Source organism: Alexandromys fortis, unplaced genomic scaffold (genome assembly GCF_014885135.2).
Source record: "Alexandromys fortis isolate MF-2015 unplaced genomic scaffold, M_Fortis_MF-2015_v1.1 scaffold_366, whole genome shotgun sequence".
Lineage (NCBI taxonomy): Eukaryota > Metazoa > Chordata > Mammalia > Rodentia > Cricetidae > Alexandromys > Alexandromys fortis.
The window spans coordinates 507654-516608 of record NW_026068239.1 but is presented as its reverse complement, the minus strand read 5'-3'; positions in this window follow the sequence as shown (position 1 = coordinate 516608).

Sequence of the window (8955 nt, the reverse complement as noted above, 5' to 3'; positions counted from 1 at the left end):
TAGACACTGAGAGAAACAATTAATAAATGGTATCTCCTGAAACTGAAAAATTTCTGTAAAGCAAAGGATTTGGTCAACAAGACAAAACAACAGCCCACGGAATGGGAAAAGATCTTCATTAGCCCCGCACCAGACAGAGGTCTGATCTCCAGAATATATTTCTTAGAGAGATCTAAATAAATAATTGGAAGAAAGGACTAAATCCCTAGAGAAAGCCAAGAAAAAGAAACAGGTGAAAAAGCGAATAAAGCTGTTGAAGACATGAAAATCTAGGTAGGAGTAATAAAGAAAACAAAAACTGAGGAACTCCTGGAGATGGAGACACTAGGTAAGTAAATGGGAACTACAGATGCAAGCATCACCAATATAAGAAATGGAGAAGAGAAACTTGGACACAGGATATATGACAGAAGATATTGATACACTGGTCAAAGAAAATGCTGAATCAAAAGAAAAATTGACACAAAACATCCTAGAAATTTTGGACATTATAAAAGCAAAAACAAAATCAATAAACCAAACTAAGAATAATAGAAATACAAGGAGAAGAATTCCAGTTCAAAGCCCCAGAACATATTTTTATTAAAATCACAGAAGAATATTTTTCTAATCTAAACAAAGACCTGCCTATAAAGGTACAAGAAACTTACAGAATACTAAATAGACTGAACCAGAGAAGAAAGTCTCCCTACCATATAACAATCAAAACACTAAATATACAGGACAAAGGAAGAATATTAAAAGCTGCAAGGGAAAAAGGACAAGTAACACATAAAGGCAGACCTATTAGAATTACACTAGACTTCTCAGTGGAGACTGTAAAAGCTAGAGGGGCCTGGACAGATGTATTGCAGAGTCTAAGTGACCACTATACCCAGCAAAACTCTAAATGACCATAGATGGAAAAAACAAGATATTCCATGACCAAGTCACATTCAAACAATATCTATTGGGGCCATTCTTATTTAAGCCACCAGCCACGCATTTCTATGGACACTCCTTGTTTGAATATGCATAATGAAAGAAAGACAATACTAGGAGAGATGACAGGTCTTTTCAATACTCAGTGAAAGTATTCACTACAAATAAAAAAGTCATGGAAAAATTGCAGGAGGATTGGATTCTAACAGTCATGAGGTTAGTCCTCACTCATTTTGGAGTTCTAATTGTATTTCTCTTTAGGTCAGGTCTGGGTTGATCCTAATAACTGCATGATTTGGGTTCATTCTTTTGGCTATATTCTCAGAGTTGCTAAGAATAGATTTATTAGGGTCTGCAAGCCTGAAATAAGGGAGAAGGTAAGCCATAATGGAGCAACTAACTGGGTCTCAACTGACCTCACAGTGAATTGAAGTGGCCTTTCAGAGCAGGATAAAATTCAGGTAAAGACCACAGACTTTGATCACCAGTTAATCTAGTTATTTACTTCTTTAAGCAGAGGTCTACAGAACTTTGACACAAAAGAAAAAATACCCTCAAGAGTAACAGACAACCTACAATTAAGTATCAGGTTAAATATCTTTACTATCCCGAGTACGTATGATCTTAGGAGTCTTTAAGTTAGCATGTTAAAAGAGGATAGAATTTTCAGATGGTTTGAATATTTGAATATTTCTATCAATGCTGTTGAAAAAGTACATATATATCAGGGAATAAATGAGGATGATTAGACACTCAGAAACTAGGAAACATTAAACCCAGTTAGCCTCCTTTGACCAGAGAAAACAAAGGGTATAAAGAGAATTACTGGAGTCCAAGGAGAAGCAGAGATAACTGGAGAAGGTCTAAACCTTCAGGGACTATAACCCTGGTTATGCACAGCTGTAAACAGAGAAGAGGCTGTTGTTTTCTCTGTATCACACCGGATGTCTTCCTGGAGGCCAGTCCATCTGACACTCATTTTATGAACAAGTTTAGTCTGAAAGCTGCAATGTGCAGGATGGAAACAAAGAACAGAAAATATGGGGAATGAGAATAACCGTCTCGCCCTGCAGTACCGCTTTAAATGAACAACAAAACAAAGCATAATCAAACACAAATTACTTTTCTACTGATAAAGTTAACCAATTTATTTAACACTTGGAGAAATAATCATTAAGTAAACCATTTATAAAGACACTCCGGCAGCTGAGATTCCTAAATCTCAAGGCAGAACTTCATCTAGTGACTTGATTTTATTTTACTTCCCTCTTCAAAATAAGCCCTCAGTAATGAAATGTTGAAAGAAAAGAATATTTCTAATTGCTAATCTTGTGTTTGTAACCACTAGTCCATTTTGCTTGTTGGGCAGGCGCCATGCAAAAAATAAAACTGCTGTTTTGAGAACATGGCAATTAGAGCTACTCCAGGAGCCACTGGGGGAATAACCGAAAGAAATAATTATCACTGAATGTTCGGTGTGGTGTGTGTGGTTTTTCCAGTACAACACCCATTAAATGATAGTCACATGGTTAAGCCTTATACATATTTCCCCCAAATTTACCCCCTAAGGGGCAAATTATCAGTGCAGTTCTGAATAACATTATTGCAGCTATTAGTCTTTGTGTGTGTAATTCCCCATCCATGATGTTTACTATTTCCTCCTTAGTGTCCCTTTGAAAAGTGGCACATTTACAATATTTTCATTATGCAATGGCTTACACAGATAATTAAACAAATAAACACGCCCCTACACAATTCATTTTAAACATTACCAATCTTTGCATAACTCCCCCATGTTTGGAAGAATAAAGCCATTCAGGATGCCTGTAATTTTTCCTCTCTTTAACAAAGGTGTCACCTGGAAGATTAATAGAGCTAATCAATTAGAGATGTAATCAGTTGTTTTCTTTCAGTGGCACCATCTGAAATTATACCACAAGAACAGCGTACTAACTGCTTTCCAGCTTTTCCATGGGAACGGCAGGTAGCAACAGTCTATTTCACACTGGGAAGATTTTGAAAATATTTCCCAGAACTTCCTGACTTTCCCATTTTAAAAAAAAAACATTTCAGTTAACTTAGAATTTAGTGTGTTACCATGATGAGTTAAAATTCTCATGATTTTAGGTATTTTTAAAACACACCACTTCCAAAGGAACTAAATCCAGTAAAAACTGGTACCTGGTGACTGTAAGAAAACTTCCAAAAATATAGATTTTATTTTCACGGTAATGGAATTTTAGAGTAATCTTGAAAAATAGGTTTATTTTACCAATAAAGAATCCCAGTCTCAGAAATACTAAATGGCTTTCCAAGGTCTTGTGGCATGTTTCTGCCAGAGGCAGAATTATAACAGGCACTCTCCTAAACACCACCACCCTGGCACTTCTTCTATTCAGCACACTTCTTCCAATGGCCTTGGAAATTTCTCTCTATATAACCAACTACTTTTGACCTGCTACTCTCTGCCATGTACTTCTGAGGGGTTAGGTTCAGGCAGATGGGTACAATGTTGTCCCAGCTTGGATAGGAGATCAGAGTTAGCTAGGGAGACACTGGTACTTGCTGTCTATCAAGCACTGTGATGCACACCTTAGAAACACAGCACTTGGTGTGTGTGGTAAACTCTTTTCCTGTTTATGGGATTACAAGCAATGTAGCTCTAGAAAACGGAAGTTGCTCTCCTGAAAGGATGCTCACAGCTCACCGCCTTCCCATTAGGCTTCCCAGAGGATTTGTATTTTTTGTCCAGCTTCTGACTCTCCCCTGCTTCTGGAGAAAGCAGTTTCAATGACAGCCCCGAATGTTGTGTCCTACAGACCTACTGACCAGTAGCAGCCATGGGCATATTGCAACCCTGAGATGTAAGAAGGGTACACAAAACATGTGGTAGAACTTCTTTTTTCCCCCACTTACATCAGAAAGTACATAAAGAGGATGAGAATGTTGGATGGAAATACATTGTGACCCCTTTTAATAATTTCCCCATCAAATATGAGCAGAATCACTGCCGTACCTCGTTTCCTCGTTAATAATCAACCAGAATTATTATTTTCCAGTCACTTCTGGAAAGTTGATCACTAGAAGCTTCTTGAAAGAAGTCTTCAGGCTACTTGGCACATGCTCTGGAAGGAGTAATGGGCACCCACGCTCTCTGCTTTCTCTTACACATCCATGATGTGAACAGTTGTGTTAGACACAGGCCCCTGCTGTCATTTGACACCACAAATCTGAAACAACAAAGCCAAGCAACAATCACAGTTTAAAACTGTCCTAGAAGGTCACTTGTTTGTCCTGGCTGCCCAGAACCGGAATAACCACACAGAAACTGTATTATTAAATTACTGCTTGGCCCATTAGCTCTAGCTTCTTATTGGCTAATTCCTACATCTTAACTTAACTAGTAATCTGTATATCACCACGTGGCTGTGGATTACCAGGTAAAGTTCCTGCATAGGTATCTGGCAGAACTACTCTGACTTTGCCTTCTTTCTCCCAGCATTCAGTTTAGTTTTTCCTGCCTAACTATGCTCTATCCCATCACAGGCCCAAAACAGCTTCTTTATTAACCAATGGTTTTTACAGCATACAGAGGGGAATCCCACATTACCTCCCCTTTTCTGTTTAAATAAAAAAGAGAATGTTGGGCACCAAAGACACTCCACTTGGAGCTTGTTGTTTTTCTTTCTTTTTTTTTTTTTTTTTCTTGGCAAAACTGGCTTTTGGGCAAGGAACTGCCCATGCTTTGACCACTGACAAAATGCATGATGTCCAAACAGGACAAATAGGATACAAGAAAAAAGACTGTCAAATCCTGCCAACAGTACGAGAAAAATTTCCTCTTTGAAAATGGTCTGTCAGTTACTCTAGGCCTTAGCCAAAGTTGGTTGCTCCAATGTTGCAAATGAGATTTTTGGTGATTGCCCAAGTAGCCAGTTGTCTCTGTCATTTGTTACACATTTTAGAAGTTGCTTAATTACACTTCCTGCTTACTCAAGTAATTATTTCCCTTTTTGGGTCTTGGATGGGGTTGAAGCCTAGATAGTCATGGTTACTTTCCTCTCATGACTTGGCCAGTTTATTTATAATACAAGACTTAGACTCCTTATGATAGAATAATTATTGAAACATTTATTATCTTTTTTGTTTGATATTGTTTATGCTGGTTATAATTCTAATTTTATACTTGATATTTGTTTTTTTGTATATAATTTTATGTTCGGCTTAGAACTCCCTTATTTAAACAAAAGGGGGAGGTGCTGTAGTAAATCCTTCAGCCCATAGCCTTTAAGCACCCGCCCACTTGAGTACTGCCTTTTATACTATAAATGCTGATGTAATGTGTGTACTCCCTCTCTCTTTCGATTGCTGGATTCCCTGTTTGAGCACAGGATTATGATCTGTGAGTCTACCCCTAAATAAATAACCCTTTGTTTTATTCAATTCTGAGCTTGTGTGGGGATTTATATTTAGCGTCTCTCTTCATAAAACCTCTGAAATTGTGAGCAAAAAATAAAAAAAATTCCTCCTTATGCTGATTATCTGGTATTTGTTATGCTACAGAATTGATTGACACAGAGGGTAACTAGCCATAGTATGCTGAAAACTACACGAAGAAAATTATTTACTTGCTGTAGTGTTTGGTGTTACAGTAGAGTTTATGCTCATCCTGTCCTGATAAACAGCGATGATCTCCGAACAAGCATCTTTTTAATTGTACTTTCACACACAATTTGACATGTAGTTCAAATAAAGTTTAAAATGCCTAATTCTCCCATAAATACTTTCTGGTAATGCCTAGCCTAAGGTTAGCATTTATCTTAAGAATCAAGACTGGAAGCTGGGCAATGGTGGTACATACCTTTAATGCCAGCACTCAGGAAGCAGAGGCAGGCAGATTTCTATGAGTTTGAGGCCACCCTGGTCTACAGAATGAGTAACAGGACAGGCTCCAAAGCTACAGAGAAACCCTGTCTCGAAAAATAAAAACTAACCAAACAAAAAAATATCAAAACTGGTATATCTGCAGAACTTTCAATTTTACTTCGTTTAATTAATTACATATGATTTTTGTAGGATGTTGTTAGTCAATAAAAAAAACCCAGGCCCAGTACATCAATTTCTGATTTTATTCAATAGTTGTATGTCAGAAAGATAAACAAGTTTTCCAGAAGAAATGTGGAGTCTTGCTTTATGCAAAGTGTACAATTACAAATACTTTAAGGGCTTAGAAGACTTATTACAAACAGTAGTCCAGTAGTTTTAGAGTAAGGAGGACTGTTACACTATTGAGTTAAGCATTAGAACTTCCTTGAGAACACCTTTGCCTGCCAACGCTAAGAGTAGGCAGTACTGGTGAGACTCAACTGATGGCTAGTCAGGTTAGCTTTCCTCTTTGAACTGAGGGATGTATGTGCATGAGACCCAGGCCCTTCCATTTTCCAAAGCCTTTTATTGCTACAAATGAATGCCTTAAAAGTCTCAGTGTGCCTCGACTTGGTTCCGGTCACTGTAACCCTCACAAGTGCTCCACTGCTTACACAGTCCTGTGAGAAAAGCTTTCTGGATGTGTGTGTGTCTGGACTTTCTGTGTAACATGGCTTGCATGTATTTGTAGAAGGATGAAGTGGTCTTTTATTGAACTGTGACTTCTAATGTCTGTTTCTTTTCCCTTAACAAAAATTCTATATTCATCTCCGTCCTGTCTGTGGGTTTGCATTGCTGGCTTAATTTAACTACTTTTCCTTTGTGACCAAAGTCCTCTCTGAAGCTTAAGTGTAAAATCAATGTTTGGTGACAGATACTTTGTGTTCATTTAATATGTGAGTTATATTCCTCTTTGCCTCTTTAATAAATGAACTATTTGCCATCCCTAGAGTCTTCATTTCCTGTTCCATTTACCCAGATTCTCATTTCTTCTTCCATTGGTCTCCTTCCTGCCTGACAGCAGAAAAAATATTGTGAAGTTACATTTTGCATTACCTTGAACTTTCTCTCTTTAATCTGTATGTCTCTCTGCCATTTATTGCTATTTTAGTTTTTTTGATAAAAAAAAAGTCTTAAAATTTTTGTAAAATTTAAAAATGTTTCAAACTCAGTTCTTTTAAAACTCATTTTCCCTTTATTTTTCCTCTGTAAGTGTTTTAAAAACAGATTAGACAGATTCCTACTGGGAATCTAAAGCCTTTCATTAAAAAAAAGTCATATGTGGGTTAAAAAAAGCATACAATCTGGAAGGATTTTAGCCTGAATTATTTGACTTCAATGACATTACACTAGGTTACAAGGGACCTAGTTGTAAGTTGGTAGCAAACAAGTTACTTAGATTCTCTGGCTCCACCAAGAACTGGGGCTGGGTTGACTCTGTTATTTTCTTTTGGGTTTCTTTTGCTTTAACATTCTATGTGAGAAAATGATTTTTTGTTTACTCTCATGTATCAGTTGAAGATAAAGATGGAGAAAGAGGGGATGATTTTCCTTCATTATGGCAGGTATTACAAAGCATGTACATGTTCTATTGAGATGCTTCTGAACTAAAAGTTGTGTTTAGGGTAAAGAGACAGATAAGTCTCCGTGATTTATGACTGCTTCCTTAACCTTTATTTTATTCTTGACATTTCAAATGTGAGTGAAAAATTTTTTTTATTATTAGAGAAGTTGCAAAAAAAAGTGACAAAATTCTCCTGCTGTATATAGTGAATCAAGAGTAACTAAATGATAGTGTATTTCTCCCATTAAAATTGCCTCCATAACCTTCAACAGAAATAGCATTAGTAACTAGAGGAAATTAATGTTCAGTAATTGTTGGATCCTTATTCAAATGTGACTTTCAAATATCTTTCCCAAGAGGAGCACTTAAAAAGCTCCATCAAAGCAGAAGTGTTAATAACCTGCTGAAGGGCCTGGGTAGCAGGTTAAAAGACTCACCTGCCATTAATTAGGTGAAGGATTCACAAAATGTTAGGAGTGCACCTGAGTCCAGTATTCATCTTCAGAAGAATGATCTATCCTCGAGTGAAATGATGCTGAATTCATCAAGCATTTAGGCAAGAGGAGAAGGAAAAAAAAATCCCAGTCACTTTGAGACGGTGTAATTGTTTTCTCTTTAAATGACTTGGGGATACTCAATCCCGAGTGCTAGTTTTAGATTTTTGTTTCCTAACCCAATGTCCCTGCTTCACTCTTGTCTATAGTACTTATAAGTGATAATGAAGTCTTCTCTCATTACTTTGCCTGAGTGGTCCTCTAAGCACTTCAGTGGGTACTTAGGGGTATTTAAGACTATGGCATCAACGCTGGTTGATTTGCTCAGTCACTTGGGGCATGTGTTTGAAAGGAGAGAATAAAAGGTAGATCAAGAAGAGCAGCTGACAACTGCAAGATTTTTCCCTTGCGCTGATGCATTCAGACTATATTTCTTGGCAGGATCAATTTTTTTTCAAGATGCATAATTGCCTCTAGCAGTGAGCTGGAACAAAATGATTTAACCACTATCCCCACCCAAACATGATAACTTCTTTTTTTTAATTTGTTACTGACAGACACATAGAATTGACTTGTAGAAACTAGCAGACTCTGAAAAGGCTATAGATTACATCTAAGGGCTATTCTCCTCAACTTTTTTTTTTTTTGAAAAATATGCGTAAGCAGGTCCTCATAAAATTTTGATCATTAAAGAGAATGGGAGTTCAGAATATGCCTCAATCAGTAAAGTGCTTGCTGTGCAAACATGAAGACCTGAGTTCAATTCCCCAATACCCACATGGAAATTTGGGAGTGGCGATATATGTTTGCAATCAAAGACAGGAGGATTTCTGGGGCTTGCTGGCTAGATAGTTAAACTAAGTCACAAGCTCAAATTTAGTAAGAGATCTTCTTGCAAAAATAAAATAAAATAATTGAAGCAGACACCTGACACTGACCTCTGGGCTCCTCACACATATGCACCAGCACCCAGGCACACCACCCAACCCCTACACCTGACAATGACCTCTGAGTTCTACACACATATGCACCAGCACCCAGGCACACCAC